This window comes from Chlorocebus sabaeus, chromosome 15, assembly GCF_047675955.1.
Source record: "Chlorocebus sabaeus isolate Y175 chromosome 15, mChlSab1.0.hap1, whole genome shotgun sequence".
NCBI classification, from domain to species: domain Eukaryota; kingdom Metazoa; phylum Chordata; class Mammalia; order Primates; family Cercopithecidae; genus Chlorocebus; species Chlorocebus sabaeus.
The window spans coordinates 3,131,340-3,149,114 of NC_132918.1; the positions used below are offsets into that span (position 1 = coordinate 3,131,340).

Genomic DNA, 17,775 nt, shown 5'->3' on the forward strand with positions numbered 1-17,775 from the left:
TAAGTGAGAAGCCAAACTTAAGCCAACCCTCCCTAGGCACACTCCAAGGAAACACCAGGGCCAGAAATAAGGCTGCCTGAGAGCAGGACCTGTGGTAGCCAGAGGTTTACTCAGGAGCAAATCCTTTGCCTTCGTGGGGAAGGAAAGCGATTCACCTAAAAACACTGTAAAACTCTGAACACAAGGATTGATTCACTTTGTCTACCAAACCCTTCATTTTGGATGGTTAGAAACAGTATAAATTGAGTACCTTTATACGTTCTTACCGAGCTAAGCTTTGTGGAGGATACAAAGGTGACCTCTGCTCCCAAGAAATCAGAAATTGCAAACTCAGATGCTTGTAAGAACCAGAGAGGGATCATGACTGAGTGAAGAGACTGGATATAAGAAACCTGAGAACAGCCACGACCATTCAGCCTCAGAGGCCAGGAGACAGCAGAGACTGAAGCAGCTGGGGCACCTGGAGACCCCATGTCTCTTTTCAAAGGTGCAGCCACCATTCAGCTCCAGAAGGTTATTTCCATGAAGGCCCAATATTTCCAGATGTTACGATTTGCGAAGAAAATCCAGAAATAAAGGTTTTTATTCAAAATAGTCCCCCCCCCGCCTTTTTTTTTGAGACAGAGTCTCACTCTGTCACCCAGGCTGGAGTGCAGTGGTGCCATCTCAGCTCACTGCAACCTCCGCCTCCCAGGTTCAAGTGATCCTCCTGCCTCAGCCTCCTGAGTAGCTGGGATCACAGGTGCATGCCACAACACCTGGCTAATTTTTTGTATTTTTAGTAGAAACGGGGTTTCACCATGTTAGCCAGGCTCGTCTTGAACTACTGGCTTCAAGTCATCCTCCCACCTTGCCCTCCGAAAGTGCTGGGATTACAGGTGTGAGCGACTGCGCCCAGCCAAAATCGCCCTGTTCTTAAAGATAGATAAGTGACTATTTTTTCCAAATTCTGTGCCCTTCTAACTTTGTGAGCCAAACAAGACATCTCTGTGGGCTGGACTCAGTCCTTGGGTTTCCTGCATGCACCTGGATCCTAGATTTGTAGTTCACACCCTCCAAAGATTTCAGGGGGAAAATTGGGTTTTGGCACATCCATAAAATTGCAGAGCAATTGTTTACCTCCAAACAACTCTTGTCAAATCCCAGAGCCAGGCGGAAACTTAGAGTTCAAGTTTAACTTTTAGTTTAACTTTCTCATTTTACAAAAGAGGAAACTGAAGTCCAGAGGCAGTAAAAATGGCAACTAAGGACCTGCTGAAGTCCAGAGGCAGTAAAAATGGCAACTAAGGACCTGCTCAAGGTGAGGTTTTTGTCAGCCTGCTGAGAGCCACCATATATATTTGGAAAACAAGTAAGGCAGTTACTGGCTAAAGTCACTGTCTTTCTTGCCACATGCTAGTGAGGCCACGCCTCAGGCTCCTGGAATGCAGCTTTTGTGCCTGGGCTGTTGGCTGTTTCTAGGTGGGCGCCCTGGCCCTGAGAACCTTGTTTGCCCCCAAGCCCACTAGAAATGTTTTACAGTCCTGTGGGGGGCAGGGAAGGGGGGTTGGGTTAAATGTGAAGATAACATTTTCATTCGTGACAAAATGAGACCAGACCAGAGAGAGGGTTATGAAGGGTCTGAATAGCTCCCTCCAGAAGATTTTTGAGCAAATTAGCATTCAGCAGTGATTTAAGAGCTAGGGAGGTCATCTTGTCCATCCCTCCACCTCCAAGGAGACTTATCTTTGCTTTCCATCCTCTGGGAGTTTCTGAAGGCAAGAAAAGGCCACTTCTGCCACCAGGCCACTAGCCTGTCTTTGGCCATACCTAAGAGAAGAACAACTTTCAACTTCGTAATGTGGATGTATTTTTAAAATTCCATTAGGAAGTTGTAAAGTAATGAAATACTCTATGTAGAAAAATCTGAAATATAAATAAAAGCATATAGAAGGAAAAATAACCATAATTGAACAATCCAGAAACAATCTGGTATCGTATTTATTTATTTTTATTTTTTGAGATGGAATCTCGCTCTTGTCATCCAGGCTGGAGTGTGATGGCGCTATCTCTGCTCACTGCAACCTCCACCTCCTGGGTTCAAGCAACTCTCCTGCCTCAGCCTCCTGAGTAGCTGGGGATTACAGGGGCCCACTACCATGCCTGGCTAATTTTTGTATTTTTAGTAGAGACAAGGTTTTACCATGTTGGCCAGGCTGGTCTCAAACTCCTGACCTCAGGGGATCCCTTTGCCTCAGCCTCCCAAAGTGCTGGGATTTCAGGCATGAGCCAGCACACCTGGTCCCTATTTATATTTGAGGTACATATACAATTATATATACATAAAACATGGGGCAAGATGTAATATTTATATACCTATACTTTATAATTTTAAAACTTAAGATTATATTTATACTCTTTGGTAATCTGTTTTCCACTTTACTGTGAATATTTTTATACATTTTAATTATTTTTTTTTTATAACTTTACAATATCCCACGACTTTGAATATCAGACTTTATTTTGGCGGTTCCTTTGAGGGGATCAAAAACTGCTTAGCCAGGGTGTTTCTCATAAAATTTAATGCCAGAGTCTTGAATCTTTTTCTGAAAAAAAAACATAAATAACTGCTTTTGAAAGCCTGGTCATGGTGAGGCAGAGTCTCTGAAGTGGAGAGGGGAGAGATGGACACAGATTTAAGTCACAGTAGCTTCCTGGGACACTCACTAAGTAATTTTCAAAAATCATTTGGTCCTCTCACTGGGATACTTGGCCTGAAACACTCACACTGAACCAAGAAAATAGCCTAAAGTTAGGGTGACGTGGCTGGGACTCTGGCTGCCATTACCCGACACAGCGCACCAGCCCATTGACACTGACACTAAAAGATGGGAATTCTTAATGCAAAAAGTGAAGAGGATGTTGCTGTCCCTGTGCCCAGCATGGTCCCAGCCACTCTTCCCTTGCACATGGCCCCTCCCAATAGAACTCCTGTTGACAGGCCTGCTTTGCAAAACCTCATATTGGTATTGACAGAACAATCATTCTGAACCTGAACCTGAACACCAACTGTTTGTTTCCGTGCAGAGACTGCCGGTGTCCTCCCGGCTGCTGGTCCACCGAGTGAACGGGGCCTTCTCCAGAGGCAGCTGGGTCCTTACCAGAAAGAGTCCAGGCAGACTCAGGACAAAAAGATTGTCTTTCAGGTAAGAAGCACAGTAAACATAGGACACCTTCCTGCAAGGGAGGGTCTTTGCCTTTGAGGATTCATTGACTTTGGTTTTCCTGCAAAAGGCCACTTATCTTCATTCTTTCCCTGCTCCCTTCCCCAGCTGCAGAAGCTATTTTTAAATCACCCTAGCAACTGGAGGACACAGGCGAAGCCTCCTGTGATGCTGCAGTCACCAGAGACGGAGCAGAAGGGTGCTGGGAGAGTATGGCTGCCACGCCACGAACCACAGTCTGCTTCTCTTTCGCCTGGCAGAAGGGTGTTCTCATAGTACACACAGACCCAAGTTCCTCGCCTCACCTCTGCCTTTGTTCCTAACTTTGCCATTGTCAGTTTGTGCTGAGATAACTTCTCAGACTTTAGTTCCCAGGGAAAACTGTGTGGGCTGAGAAACACCCTCTGGGGCAGCTGCGTGCTGGGCAGGCTGTAGGCAGAGCTGGTGGTAGAAGTGGCCTACCCCCAGTGCAGTCAATAAAAGCATACATAGTCTCTACAGAATTTTTTGTTTTTTTGTTTTGTTTTAGATGGAGTCTCACCCTAATTCCTAGGCTGGAGGGCAGTGGTGCCATCTCGGTTCACTGCAACCTCTGCCTCCCTGGTTCAAGCAATTCTCCTGCCTCAGCCTCCTGAGTAGCTGGGACTACAGGCGCCCGCCACCATGCTGGGTTAATTGTTGTATTTTTAGTAGAGACGGGGTTTCACCATGCTGGGCAGGCTGGCCTCGAACTCCTGACCTCAAATGATCCATCCACTTCGGCCTCCCAAATTGCTGGGGTTATAGGCGTGAGCCACTGTACCAGGCCTAGAGAATTTAAAATCAATAATGAAACTGACTTAAAGCTGACTTACTCTTTCCTCCTATCGTGGGGCAGCAGTTCCTTTGTCAGTGATCAATACTCCTCTATGGTCCCCTCCCTGGGTACCTGCTGCTTCAGTGGCTATCCTGCTGGGAAGCTAAGACATTCCTCAGCTCAATCACTTCTATCCCGTCCTTTGTGCTGGAGCTTGACTAAGAAACAGAGACCTCCCTGGTGGCATGGACAACTGCAACCAGGCACCTGATATGCAAAGTGTCTACTGTTTGAGGAACTCTTCCTTCCAAGCCCGGAAAAAAGTGAATTACTGTGAACCGGCCCCCAAAAGGCGTTCTCTCACCTCTCGTGATAAGCCTACTCGTAGATATTCACTCCGAGTCCTGAATGGAATGTGCCCTTCATAATTCCTCTCCAAAAGGAATTACCACTTGAGCAGAAAGCACTCATCCCTCAGAGGGGGTTAGATTGACCACCAGAGAGCAAAAGGAGGTAAAAAGAAGATGGAAGAAGTAGTCATAAAAATTTTCATCTGCTTAAAAGTTTGCCCTGGGGCCTATCTGTGTGTATTTTTGGCTCTGAGACCAAATATGCAAGCACAATAAACATATGCTAAATGAAGGGAAATCTTATTGCATAGTCAAATTTCATGCCATGCCCCAAAGGGATATTTTGTAAGTGCAGTGAGTTCTGAGGATACACAGGCATGTACTAAATTGGGGCCTTTGGTGGCATTTACTCTTTAAAGGAATTATATGCTCTTTCTGCATTTTTATACTTCCCCATCTGGAACTTTTCCCTTAACCTCCCTTATAAGTCCCTCAGTTGAGTTAAATTCTCTCTTACTTTGGTAAAAGCACCATTCACACCGAGGTGCGTAAGACGCAGAAGTTCAGGACCTTGGCAGTCTGAAAATACACTTGTGGTTTGGATTAATATTCTCTTTTTCTGTTTTTAATCCTCTTGCATATTTATGTAAGACTTTTCCCCTCCGGGGTTCCTGTTGCTTCTTAGCTGTGATGTGTTCCTCCCAGCTTCTCCTAGAGGCAGTAAATGGGTATTGCCATATGCCGCTCAGGACCAAGGAGAATCCTTCATATAGTGAGCCCAGAAGGCTTCAGCACTAACAGCCTCTCACTCCCCATCCCCAGGCAACCTTGGGCTAGTCTCTTCTTCCATCTCTACCCATCTTCCTTGTCATCCTGCACTAGGTTACTTTAATAACTCTCTGGCTTAGCCAGCAGTGTCACTTCTGACCATTGCCTGAGAACAGACAGGATAATTTCACAATCAGTGTAGTCCAGACACCAGTCAGTCAGCATGAACACTCTAGAGCTGCAGCAGTGACCTTCGGGGCCAGCCATTCCCCCTGGCTGGAGTGGGCAGAGGTCTGGGGAGTCCCATTTGAGGAGCTGGGGCAAATGGGATGGCTGATAGCATTCCGGTGGTTTCAAGAGCAGTTCTTTTCCAAGGCATACAGAAACGCTTCATCATTTTTAACAACTGGGGCAGTTTTGCCTGTGTGTGTTGGCTGTGTGTATTGCCCCACCAAAGAATAAAGCTTGGGATTATTATTAGATATCCCTCAAGTGAGGACAAAGGTAATTTACTCAATTTCTTTGCTGCATTTATGCAGATTGTGAGCAAGTTGGGAGTCTTGCATAAGTTTTTCCTTCAAAGAAGAGAGCAGCCATTGTCTTCTCTCTGAAGTTCGCCCTAAAAGTCATACCTACCCTCCTTGTGTCTTCTTTAGTTGAACCTAGGTTGTACCTGGTTGTATCATGCCCCCGCTATCTCTTCCTTCTCTTTTCTAGGAGTTCAAGAAGCCTGCTGAAGCTTAAAATAGACAGTAATAGCAGACCTGGGTTTGTTATTTTGTATGTACTCCATATCCTTAACACTCGTCAAGGATAAAGACACACTCAAGAAACACACTTTGTTTTCAGTAACTTCATTTTTCAGAGAAAAAAAAGTAGATAGAGACAGCTCTCAAGACAGCTGTAGCTGTATATTCAAGTATAGCACTACAGAAAACCAGCCAAGCAGAACCACAGAGGCGTGACCCACCTAAGACTGAACTCTGCCTCCTCTTGTGCAGCCATGGCCACCACTGACCAAGCACTGCCCAGCCACCTGATCTTTATGCCCGTCTGGGACCCTCAGAGCTTTCTTAAAGGGATTCCCAAAAGAACTCATTTTAACACTTGGTTTTTGATCAATCATTCCGTAAGCCTAATTACACTAATCACTGTTACCTCACAAGAGCCTAAATATGCACTGGGTTACCTCTGTTGTACGTTTCAAGTGATTATGCCACCAAACTTTGCATCCAGTGTCTTCTGTTGTTCGTGTGGTCACATCAGTCTAATTGTACTTTTATTGTTAGTTGCCTGACGTAGGATAGTATTTTAGATTCTGAGTGAGATTGTAATGATTCACTTATATGCTTGTTGTAACTATCTAAGAATTCAAGAGGGTAAAAAGGCTGATTGGCACAGCAATGTCCAGCTGATGCACCGGACACTTAGGATTTCCTTTCTCTGGACAGACAGTCAGAACCACTCTTGGAAGGGGAGGCACCACCTTGGGAGCTGATTGCTCCTTTTGTCAGGTGGTTGGTATGGGAAAAGTAAATCTGCAGAAAGCTGTTTCCTCTGAATGTGAATTCTAAACTTGACATTAGATAGCTGCTCCAACAGTATGAGATTCCTCAGAAGTCACCATAAAACTTACTACCTTTTATGATCTGTTGAATGTGAAAGAAAATTTGTCTGGCTATTGGTTTCAAGACCAAGATGAAAACACAGCCCTCCCATGATATTACCCTGAAAACATTTGAATCCTTTCAGTCAGTGAATAATCGAACCCAAAAGGTTATTAGCTAATTCTTATAGAAAATTGTCCAAATTATCATTCTTGGTCTCTTCTTGAGGTAATGAAATTCATAGCTGTAGAATCTATTGTGCATGTATTTTCCAGCTTCACTGGGTCTTCCTCTACTTTCTGGCATTTTGCAAACATCAGTTTGTTCTCTTCTGAAGGTTAACACTTTTATAGCTGATCATATTCCATGTCAAGCCTTTTTATTTCTAGACTAGGCCCATTTTTAAAACCCTGACATCATGAGGCAGCATTTCTACCCTCTGACATAAACTTTTTAACTCAATTGTGTCTTCCTTAACATTCAGCAGCCAGGATTTGGCTCACAGCTTCCTGGTCTGGAGGCCCCCATGGTTTTTATAATGAGAGGATAGTGTTTCTGATTCATATTTCATTCAAAGTAACCCACATCCCATTAGGGATAATTGATGTTGCCCAGCCTGTTTTACTCTTTTTGGCTCTCACACTCTCTAGAGTCTAGAGGCAACTATCTTTTGTGAATATGGTGACTCTCAAGTCACTGCCCTTTGTCTTAACTGGTCCTTTAGTTGCCTATCACCCTATAAATATAATTTGGTTTACCTAAAATACTCAGCTTTATAAGATTATACAAGAGCTTGTTCCCATTGAATTGACATTCACAAACTAGAGATATTTAATATCAGTTTTATTTGTTTCTGCATGACAAAATATTCTGAGGCCAATCTCTGTTCTTTTTAGCTCCTCATTCAGAAAAATTACCCTTTTATTTTCATGCCTTTTATTTTCTGTCTCTTAGACATGTCCCTGGCCATAATGGAGGAAAATTGAGTTATCATTAATGTAAGGGAAATAGGGTGATAGACTTTTCACAGATCTTGTTATAGGGTTTTGAAAATATCAATAATGTCTACTAATTCATTTTCTCATGAGTGCTCCTTACCCCTCAAAAAAATATGGTGTGGGCCAGGCATGGTGGCTCATGCCTGTAATCCCAGCACTTTGGGAAGCCAAGGCAAGTGGATCACTTGAGCTCAGGAGTTCGTGACCAGCCTGGACAACATGTTGAAACCTTTTCTCTACAAAAAAATACAAAAAGTTTGCCAGGTGTGGTGGTGCACCTGTGGTTCTAGCTACCCGGGAGGCTGAGGTGGGAGGATTACTTGAGCCCAGGAGGTCCAGGCTGCAGTGAGCTGTGAACGCACCATTGCACTCCAGCCTGGGTGACAGAGCAAAACCCTGTCTCAAGTATATGTATATATACGGTGTGTAAGTCTGGCTTTAATTTTAACTTATGAGCAATATCCTTTCATGCCTTTCACCCATAGATTTGCCTAAGAACTCAATAATTATATCTTTCTGTCTAGCATCCATCAATTTACCTAACATGACTGTAACCTTCTGTTTCAGTAGCATAGCACCAAACTTCCAAATTTTTGCATTTTTTTTTCCTGAAAGAAACACATAGATTACCTTGTCCAAGCTTCTCACTTTATAGATGTGAAAACTGAGGCCCAGAATGCTGAAGTGACTTGATTGAAGCTGCAGATGAGTTGTCTCCAGACCAAGTTTCTCACCAACTCTTCAGCATTTCAATGTGACCATTTAGATTTTCAGGTGCCTGTCATTTATAAGCAAGTGTTCAAACATTCTGACTTGGCATTTCTGCCAAATCCCTCAGAGGCCAGTTGTCCAAAGGGATGGGCCAGTTACTCAGTTACCTCCATTTTTAGCCTGCCATATAGCTTCTTCCTAAATACCCTAGTAGGTTCTTGACATGAATCATGAAATGATTCAGATTTTACTCTTGGGCAGAACATATGCAGCTTGTTACTCTCCGCATCATATTATAGTTACATACTATGGACCTATGTTTCTCCTGCACTAGACAGTAAACACCTTAAGGCAGTGATTCTTCATGATTAGTATCTTAGATTGTAGCAGGTACTTGGGAAATCTTTGAATAACTGAATGATTGAAAGACCCACCAGGGACATATTGGTAACCTCATTGTAATGAACTATACGTCCATTTAACTGTCTGGTAAACACAAGTACAGGTCATTCAAATGGTTTTGGCAACTGACATCCAAATGTAAAAAAGAGAAATGTGATCCATGCCTGGTATTATATACAAAACTTAATTCAAAATGAATCAGATCTAAGTGTAAAACTTAAAACAACAAAACTTGTAAAAGAAAACATAGGAGAAAATCTTTATGTCTGTAGGTGAGATGAAGACTTCTTAGCTATAACACCAAAAGTATAGAAAAAATAATAAACCTTTTCAAAATTAAAACATCTGCTCTTCAAAAGATACTGTCAAGAGAATGAAAAAACAAGGTCAGGTGCGGTGACTCATGCCTATAATCCCAGCACTTCGGGCTGAGGCGGGCAGATCATTTGAGGTCAGGAGTTCGAGACCAGCCTGGCCAATGTGGTGAAAAACCCCGTCTCTACTAAAAATACAAAAATTAGCCAGGCATGGTGGTGGGCACCTATAGTCCCAGCTGCTCAGGAGGCTGGAGAATTGTTTGAACCTGGGAAGCAGAGGTTGCAGTGAGCCAAGATGGGGCCACTGCACTCCAGACTGGGCAACAGAGTGAGACTTCATCTCAACACACACACACAAACAACGATGAAAACAACAAAAACAACAACAAAACAACAAAAGACAAGTGCACAATAGAGGAAAATATCATAAAACACGTATCTGGTAAGTCCTTAATACAAATAACTCTCCAAACAATAATAATAAAGCTAACAATCCAATTTTTCAAATTGGCCAATTACGGGAGACTCTTCAGAAAAGAAGATATGTTGGTGGGAAGTAAGTACATGAAAATATGTAAACATCATTAGTTATGAGGGCAATGCAAGTGAAATGCATTTGAAAAACCATCAGCCTAGTGTGTAGGTCTATTAGAATGACTAAAAACAACAATAAATGCTGGCAAAGATGTTGAGCAACTGTGACTCTCATCCGTTCCTGGTGGGAATGCAAAATGGTATAGCCACTTTTGAAAACCATTTGACAGTTTTACAAAGTTCAATATACACTTACCACACGATGCAGCAATCCTACTCATAAGCATCAAGAAAGAGAAAGAAAATTTATGTTTTCGCAGTAACCTGGAATAGGATGTTTATAGTAGCTTTATTCATAATCGCCAAAAACTGGAAACAATGTTCTTCAACCAGTGAATGGATAAACAAACTCTAGTTCATCCACGCAATACAATACGAATCAGAAACGTTTAAAAAAGTATTGACACACACAACAAAGTAGACGAATCTCGAGTTAAATTATGGTGAGCGAAAGCATGCAGATCCAAAAGGCTACACAGTGGATTATATATGGCATTAAGGAAAAGGCAAAACATAACAGAGAAAACTGATCGGGAGTTGACAAGGACTGGGAATTGGGGAGGGGCTTACCACAAAGAGACACAAAGGTATTTTGGGGGGTGATAAAAGTATTATGTGTGTCGATTGTTGAAGCAGTTGCATAACTGTATGCATTTGTCAAAATCTATAGTACTGTACACTAGAAAGGTACATTTTACTCCATATAATTATATTCAACAAACCTGACTTTTTAAAAAAGTGTTTTTTCTCCTTTGATTGATTAAAAACATTTGAATACCAGTCTTTCTAAAATAAAGTGTCTTGGATCGTTTTTTAAAGTGTTTTTGGTGTTTCTAGGTTCCTAAATTTTAAGAAATTCATTTAGGTGTTATTAAAATCGGAACACCAGAACTAAGTGGATACCCCTCCACACCCCACCTGACCACCTATCCTCAGACTTTGGCCAGAACCTTCATTGCGTTCCACGTTTATGATTATTCAAATAGTTGTTAAATAGTTAACACCTGGAACATGTCTATGGTTTGGATAAGGCCAGATAATATAATCTTTACCAAGAATATACAATTTTAAAAAACGTGTATACTTTGAGTGTACAAGACCCTAAAACAATTTCATGCCAAACACAGTGCTTGGTTTACAAAGACAAACCTGTTAAAGTTACTGCTACTGATTGTGAACAAAAAGTGTAGCAAAGGTACAGATATCCCATATTTGTCTAGGAAGCTTTTTGAATATAGTATGAATTGATGTTAATATAGGGGTAAGAAAATAAGCAATATTAAAATGTCAACAATGTTTACATGAAAAGAAAATTATATAATGAATTCACTAGCACTGCAAGTTCACAGGTTTTGTGATCCCTCACCCTTTTTTTTTTAGAGTTGGAGTCTTGCTATATTGCCCAGGCTGGCCTCAGACTCCTGGGCTCAAGCGATCCTCCCGCCTTAGCCTCCCAAGTAGCTGAGACTACAGCCACATGCCACCACCACAGCACCTCGCTGTTTTTGGTGCCTTGAATTACTCTTCATTTCTAAAAGCATAAATATTCTTATATATTTTCAAAAATAATATACGCTGGTCACAGAAAAATATTTGAAAATACTGAAAAGTTCATGTAAACATACATATCTACAAATAAATATATCTTTTAACTATTTGCTGCATGAGTCCCACTCTTTTTTTAAATGCATATATATCCATATTTTTCACATTCTTTTACAAACCTGGACTCATCCTACTTCATAACAAGCTGTTTCCATTTAATGATATTTCATTATCCCAGATTCCTCTCTGTCTGCACCCCTGAAAATGAACCCGGCTGGGAGAGACCGATGTCTACTGCTGCAGCCTGATTTGATAAGTAGCCTGCATGTTAAGCAGACTGTCTTTTTCCAGTGAAAGTTTTCTAGGCTAATGCAGGAAAAATGGGTAATTAAGATAAATGCCCCTGGTGTTTTCCCAGAGTGCCATCCAACTCCCCAGAGGCCTGTTTCTACACATATGGTGGTGGGGTTGGGGGGTGGTCCTTCCTCCCTGCGGCCTCTGCCTTACCTCTGCTGTTGCTGCTTTGCTTCTGTGGAAACCGAGGTGCTGAAAGGGTTCAAGGCATTTGGGAACCATCTGGGGAAGCTCACTGTCATTACTTACTCAGAGGGCTGCTCTCACCTAGACCCATAACTCACTTCTGCGACCTTGAGGTTATCTGCTTGGCTCAGTTGACTGCAGGCCAAAAGGAGCAATTCATAAAGCTGCCATCTGGTCAGGATAACCCAGGCTACAGATTCCCTGAGTTCTAAGAACCAGCTCGCTCTGTCCCAGCTACGACTCAGTGACCATGGAAACCAGCTGGCACTCACACACCTGCTCTTCACACTTCCTGACCTCTCCCACCTGAGAAGTGTGCCTAGACTTGTGACCCTTGAGCGTGACTGCTTGGGAAGGGGCTGTCTTGAGCAGTTCCATGGTCTGAGCTATGTTTTAACCTGGCAGCTGTGTGCAGGACATCTTGGAGACAAGAGGGCTTTGAGGGAGGAGATCCTTTGGCAGCCACCAGAACAGTCCGGTTCTAGAATGACCACAGAGGTGGCCTGGGGAGGAAAAGAGAGCACTACTGAGAGAGATGTCTTTTCCAGTGGAAAAAAAAGAACAAAAGCAAAAATGGAAGAAAAAAAAATCACGCATAACTCTACTGCTCAGACTTAACATTGTTAATAGGTATGGAATCTTCCGATCTTCTTCCTGTGTATATGGAAAATGGATCATACTGTACACACCATGCTATAATCCACTGTTATTTGCCTAATTATAGAGAGAACATCTTTCTCTGTCACTAAATGGACAAGATGAATGAATGTTGCCTTCAGCTCTTCCTCTCTTCTCTGTCTGTCTGGGTCCTCCTCCCCAGGGCTCCAGGCTCAGACAGCTGCCAACTCATCTCTGATAAAGCGCTACCCTTCCCAAGGCTGTTTGCCTTTTGCAATAAACTCTTAAGAGCAAATCATCTTCACACTCCCCAAATTAGTCATTGGTGACTAATGGCAGAATACTAGAGTGGAGAGATGTCTCTACTCTGTCAACTCTCTGGTGAAGTAGGAATCCGAAGAAAACATCCCTGTGTGATACAGGGATGTCTGAATGTTCCCTAGAGCCTGACAGGATGGTATAAGTGAATTCACCAGTGCATTAAAGATTTGTTGATTATGGAGGAAGCACTGAAGAAGCACACACCCACAGCCTAGAGTAACAGTAACAACATGGGATTCCGAGTCACACAGCCATGGGTTAAAATTCTGGCTCTGTCAGTTTCTAGCTGTGTGACCCAGGGCAAGTTACTTAGCAGCTTCATGCCCTAGTTTCCTCACCTATAAATGGAGATAGTAACACCTCCCTCACAGGGTTGTCATAAGAACGAAAACAGGATTATATATGTAAAGTATCTAGTCAGTGCTGAGCACTCAATAAATGGTAGATAGTAATTCTAAAACAATAAAAATAACAACACATAGCTTTTGAAATTAATATTTGGCCAGCAGTGAAATATATAGGTACAAACCACATCAAGATAATTTGATACATGAATATCTGACTTTGCATAACAAAGTAAGATCTGATTGGTCATACCATCTAGAATAATTTGCTTTACAAAGATTCAATCAGTTAGTCAACAAATATGCACTGAGTTTCTACTATGTGCCAGGCACAGTAGAAGATCTTGGGTACTTAGAGGTGCGTAAAGCAATCTCTGCTCTCAAGCACCTCATCTTTTGGTGGGGAAGACAGATAATTAACTCAGACTTTCATACTTGCAGTTACACATATTGAGGTATGAAGACATAGGGATAGTTGCTGACATAGACATGGACATTTTTTCCCTTGGCGATAGGCACTGCGAAGAAGATAAAGTGGGATACTCTGGTAGAGAATAACTGGCGTGGGATGGTTAGCTAGAATAGTAATTGTGGAGGTAACGTCTGAGCTCAGACCTAAGTAATGAGAAGGCAGCTGTGTGGAGATCCGTGGGGAGGACAAAGCAAGCAGAAATTCCAAGTGCAAAGATGCTCCAGCTAGAACAAGCTTACCACGGGTGAGGAGGAAAATGCAGTGGTGTGATTAGAACCTTACAAGCCAGGCGGGGAATGAAGGGAGCCACGACTGAAGAGGCGGGAGCCAGACCATGTAGGACAGAGGATGGCAAACACTCTCTGTAAAGGACCAGATAGTGCGTATTTTAGGCTTTGTCACACCGACTGTGTCATAGCTACTCAGCTCTGCCCTTGTGGTACCAAATTAGCCATAGATAATTCATCTTTAGATGCAGCCATAGATAATTCATCTATAGATGGGGGTGATGGGGGTGTGTATGCTCCAATAAAACTTTATTTACAAAAACCGGTGGGAGAGAGAAACAAAGGGCCATAGTTTGTTAACCTTTGATTTAGACTGGTGAAGGCCTCGATGAGGAATCTGGATATTATTCTCAGTGTGGGTATTAAGCAGAGGAGTGATAGAGTCTGACTTATATTTTTAAAAGGATTGCTCTGTTCTATGGAGGATGGACTGGAAGGCAAGGGCGGAAGCAGGGACCTGGGAAGGAGGCTGGTGAAATAGTCCAGTGAGGGATGGCAGTAGTGCAAAATCAGAACAGCAGAGGTGCTGAGAAGTGACCAGATCCTGATTAGACACTGCATTGGAACCAGCAGGATTACAAATGAATTGAGCGTGGGGGATGAACAAAAGAGAGGAATCAAGAATGATTGCTGGTTTTTTGGCTCTAGCAGCTGGGTTGAAGACGCCACATATACTGAAATGGGGAACACTAGGGGAGAGGTATATTTTGAGGGATAAAAAGCAATCTATCAATTTTGTCCTTGCTAAGTTTGATCTGCCTAACAGACAGGCAGGCGATGATGTCCAGCAGGCAGTGGTGTTGGCACATCTAGAACTCATTGAGAGATCCAGCTAGAGAGAGAAATTTGGGAGTCGGCCAGGTGCAGTGGCTCAAGCCTGTAATCCCAGCACTTTGGGAGGCTGAAGTGGGCAGATCACCTAAGACCAGCCTGGCCAACATAGTGAAACTCCATCTCTACTAAAAATACAAAAACAATTAGCTAGGAGTGGTGGCTGGCACCTGTAATCCCAGCTACTCAGGAGGCTGAGGCACTAGAATTGCTTGAACTCGGGAGGCAGAGGCTGCGGTGAGCCGAGATCATGACACTGCACTCCAGCCTGAGTGACAGAGCAAGACTCTATCAAAAAAACAAAAAGCAAGCAAAGAAAGAAAGAAAGAAGAAAGAAAGAAAGAAAGAAAGAAAGAAAGAAAGAAAGAAAGAAAGAAAGAAAGAAAGAAAGAAAGAAAGAAAGAAAGAAAGAAAGAGGGAGGCAGGGAGGGAGGGAGGGCGAGAGAAAGAGAAAGAAAGAAAGAAAGAGAGAGAGAGAGAGGGAGGGAGGGAGGGAGGGAGGAAGGAAGGAAGGAAGGAAGGAAGGAAGGAAGGAAGGAAGGAAGGAAGGAAGGAAGGAAGGAAGGAAGGAAGGAAGGGGAGAGAGAAAGAAAGAGAAAGAAAGAAAGAAAGAAAGAAAGGCAGAAATGTGAGAGTCATCAGAGTGCCAGGATGGGCATCCTCCAGATTTCTCTAGGAAGGAGGAAACGAAGCCAGGAGGAACAAAGGTAGAACGCAGGTCCTTCCAGTACACTGAGGTCTGGTAGAGGCAGGCAGGACAGCAGAGGAGCCTGAGAAGGAACAGTCAGCAATCTGGGAGGCAAGCCAGATGACTGTGAGGGTCAAGGAATCACACCTGTTTCAAGAAGAAAGCCATGGGTAGGACTGCATCGAATGCTGCTGAGTGACTCAAGTAAGAGGAGGTTTCTGCATAGGACTCGCCAGAGCAGTCCGGTAACTATTGAACTGTCCAGGACATTTGCAATATGATTCCGTTTCCAAAAACTCAAAACTGCAATTTACCCACAACTTCTTAGTAACACAAATCAGCTCAACATCTATTGAGTTACTACTATGACTCACTTTTTTTGCTTAAAAATCCTTGGAACAAAGACAATTTTGCAAAATGTCTTAAATCAAGCAGCCTACACGTAGAAGGAGAAAAGCCGGGTAATGATTTTTCTTACTTGCAGGGACTGTAGAGGTAATATGAAAAAAGAGCCGGTTTTATATTAATATATAGCCAATCAGAATCGACAGGGTAGGGATCATCGAATTAATAACTCACAAAATCCACAGGTGATCTCTTTTAAGGCAATGGTTTTCACCTTTTTCACCATTTAGATCCATCTTTACATTTGAACTTCTCCTTCCTTTTCCCTGACAGCTTTTAGGAGGGGTTGATAATAGGAACTGAACTGGCCACAGGGCACAGGGCAAGGAAGAAAGACCAGTGCACTTCTAGATTGTCATCAGTCTGGTTCTCTGGAGCGGCAGGAGGCACAGTCGCTTACGGTTCCCTGGCCAGGCTGGGCCGGCACCCACTAGGCATGCACCTGGCCCTGCTGAGGCAGCGATTCACATTTCCTGACTTGCATTCAAAAGGTTGTTCTTTCTGACCCAATTTGGTCATTGGCACAAGGACATCACCGCCTCTTGCCTCGTTCCCTTTCTTATTTCAGTCTCCTCCCTCCCCTGACACTGCTCCTTCTTTCTGCTCCAAGAAAAGCGGTTAGGTCTCCAGAGGCTGGATGGTGCATAGTGAACAGAGTACCTGTTCTATGAAAAGAAATCTAAAGCTTTGCCCAGCTTTCGCCTCCAACCGTGAGCTCTGCAAGCCCCCGCCCCCACCCGCCCACACACACACACACCGCCCCCAGGGATCGATGAACTAAGAATAGCCCAGGCTTGTAAATGAACTGGAACCTTTTCTGCTGTATTCTTAGCCCTTCACAGTCATCGGCAGGGACACAGGCAGGAGCACAACCCAGAGCTGTTGATTTTTCCAGCCATGCCTATTGGAAGCAAGCGCCCCCCACCCCCCTGCCGCTTGGTGGATTAATGATGGCGTTTCCACCCTCTAGCTTCCCATCTCCTGTGAAGTACAACTTGTCCTGTTCCGGGACGCCACTTGGCATTCCTCCTGGAGGAAGTGATTTTGAGTTGCATTTCAAAAGAAATGTACTGTCACACTGATGTGCTCTAAATTAGCGATCTCACAGGGCAGTCAGGGTAAGCCCCATTCCCTGCAGCTATAGTTCTTCTCCCTGGGAACATTCCCTGCCTGGCATGGTGACCGTATCCACCCATCCATCCTCTGATATTTTTTTAGCATAGCCTGTAGCCTGTTAGGTGCTATATACCACGTAAAATATTGCCGGGTACTGTGCCAGAGGCTCAGAGTTCCACAGATGAATTAATATGGTTTATTTGTAATTCCTCATTTGTCCTGAGAGACATGGAATAGGGGAAGTGTGTTCCCCGGGTCTTTTGGGTACTGCCCAGGGGTAGCCAAGGTCAAGAGCACAGTGAGAAGGAGGCAGCCAAGGACATCTCTCCAGGGGCTGGGGGGAAGGAAGGCATTTCCCTTGGGGTCTGGAGTCCCTAGGAATGGCCTTGGCTGCTTCTGTCTTATGCTATGTTTTGGCACCCAGCAGGCACTCCATGCATGGTAACAGAATACAGTGGTGAAGAGCATGTGGTTTTTGGAATCAGGCAGACCTGGGTTCACAACCTGCCTTATGCCAGTTGCAGGTGACCCAATTTCTCTAGGAGTATGTTTCTTCATCTTTAGAACAGGGTTAACGATAGAACCTTCCTGATAGGGTGATTGTGAGGACGCAATGAGACTATGTGTCTAAATCAGCTGTTCTCTTGCCTGGCACAGGGTAAACAATAAATGGCATTATTTTAAAATATAGTGTATTGGCCGGGCATGGCACGGAGGCTTATGCCTGTAATCCCAGCGCTTTGGGAGGCCAAGGTGGGAGGATCACCAGAGGTCAGGAGTTTGAGACCAGCCTGGCCAACGTGGTGAAACGCTGTCTGTAATAAAAATATAAAAATTAGCCAGGTATGGTGGTGTACATCTG

At 43.6% G+C, this 17,775-nt stretch overlaps 1 long non-coding RNA gene across 1 annotated transcript in view; it reads right to left on the bottom strand.

The window, feature by feature from the left end:
- Positions 1-8,221: 8,221 nt before the first annotated feature.
- LOC140713462 (uncharacterized) overlaps positions 8,222-17,775 on the bottom strand; it is a 52,685-nt gene continuing 43,131 nt past the window's right edge. Inside the window, exon 3 of the long non-coding RNA XR_012095539.1 lies at positions 8,222-8,500. This is a non-coding gene — a long non-coding RNA (uncharacterized lncRNA). The remainder of the gene's footprint in view (positions 8,501-17,775) is intronic.